Raw genomic sequence first — 2276 nt, 5'->3', positions numbered from 1 at the left:
GTACGAAAAAAAGCAACCCCCCAAAATAAAAATAAATTAGAAATGATGCAAACATATGATTGTATTTCATGAAAACAAAAGAAACAGAGAAATATGTTTATTTTTTTTTAAGTAGGAGAGAACAGGAGGCGCACAGAGAAGCTTCAGTTTCTCCGCAACCTGCCAGATCACATAACCACATCCCGCTTTGTGTATACTGGACAAGACACACTAAAGATGGTGAAGGGTAGTGGATAGGACAGACATATTAAAGATGGTGGAGGGTAGTGGATAGGACAGACACACTAATGATGGTGGAGGGTAGTGGATAGAACAGACACACTAAAGATGGTGGAGGGTAGTGGATAGGACAGACACACTAAAGATGGTGGAGGGAGTGGTAAAGATGGTGGAGGGTAGTGGATAGGACAGACATATTAAAGATGGTGAAGGGTAGTGGATAGGACAGACACATTAAAGATGGTGGAGGGTAGTGGATAGGACAGACACTAAAGATGGTGGAGGGTAGTGGATAGGACAGACACACTAAAGATGGTGAAGGGTAGTGGATAGGACAGACACACTAAAGATGGTGGAGGGTAGTGGATAGGACAGACACACTAAAGATGGTGGAGGGTAGTGGATAGGACAGACACACTAAAGATGGTGGAGGGTAGTGGATAGGACAGACACACTAAAGATGGTGGAGGGTAGTGGATAGGACAGACACACTAAAGATGTAGTGGATAGGACAGTAAAGATGGTGGAGGGAGTGGATAGGACAGACACACTAAAGATGGTGGAGGGTAGTGGATAGGACAGACACACTAAAGATGGTGGAGGGTAGTGGATAGGACAGACACACTAAAGATGGTGAAGGGTAGTGGATAGAACAGACACACTAAAGATGGTGGAGGGTAGTGGATAGGACAGACACACTAAAGATGGTGGAGGGTAGTGGATAGGACAGACACACTAAAGATGGTGGAGGGTAGTGGATAGGACAGACACACTAAAGATGGTGGAGGGTAGTGGATAGGACAGACACACTAAAGATGGTGGAGGGTAGTGGATAGGACAGACACACTAAAGATGGTGGAGGGTAGTGGATAGGACAGACACACTAAAGATGGTGGAGGGTAGTGGATAGGACAGACACACTAAAGATGGTGGAGTGGATAGGACAGACACACTAAAGATGGTGGAGGGTAGTGGATAGGACACACACTAAAGATGGTGGAGGGTAGTGGATAGGACAGACACACTAAAGATGGTGGAGGGTAGTGGATAGGACAGACACACTAAAGATGGTGAAGGGTAGTGGATAGGACAGACACACTAAAGATGGTGGAGGGTAGTGGATAGGACAGACACACTAAAGATGGTGGAGGGTAGTGGATAGGACAGACACACTAAAGATGGTGGAGGGTAGTGGATAGGACAGACACACTAAAGATGGTGAAGGACAGTAAAGAGTGGATAGTGGACAGACACACTAAAGATGGTGGAGGGTAGTGGATAGGACAGACACACTAAAGATGGTGGAGGGTGGTGGATAGGACAGACACACTAAAGATGGTGGAGGGTAGTGGATAGGACAGACACACTAAAGATGGATAGGACAGACACACTAAAGATGGTGGAGTGGATAGGACAGACACACTAAAGATGGTGGAGGGTAGTGGATAGGACAGACACACTAAAGATGGTGGAGGGTAGTGGATAGGACAGACACACTAAAGATGGTGGAGGGTAGTGGATAGGACAGACACACTAAAGATGGTGGAGGGTAGTGGATAGGACAGACACACTAAAGATGGTGGAGGGTCATGGATAGGACAGACACACTAAAGATGGTGGAGGGTAGTGGATAGGACAGACACACTAAAGATGGTGGAGGGTAGTGGATAGGACAGACACACTAAAGATGGTGGAGGGTAGTGGATAGGACAGACACACTAAAGATGGTGGAGGGTAGTGGATAGGACAGACACACTAAAGATGGTGGAGGGTAGTGGATAGGACAGACACACTAAAGATGGTGGAGGGTCATGGATAGGACAGACACACTAAAGATGGTGGAGGGTAGTGGATAGGACAGACACACTAAAGATGGTGGAGGGTAGTGGATAGGACAGACACACTAAAGATGGTGGAGGGTAGTGGATAGGACAGACACACTAAAGATGGTGGAGGGTAGTGGATAGGACAGACACACTAAAGATGGTGGAGGGTAGTGGATAGGACAGACACACTAAAGATGGTGAAGGGTAGTGGATAGGACAGACACACTAAAG

The sequence above is a fragment of the Oncorhynchus keta genome, chromosome 7, assembly GCF_023373465.1.
Source record: "Oncorhynchus keta strain PuntledgeMale-10-30-2019 chromosome 7, Oket_V2, whole genome shotgun sequence".
In the NCBI taxonomy this organism is placed as follows: Eukaryota; Metazoa; Chordata; class Actinopteri; order Salmoniformes; family Salmonidae; genus Oncorhynchus; species Oncorhynchus keta.
Note: the sequence above shows the minus strand (reverse complement) of the source record.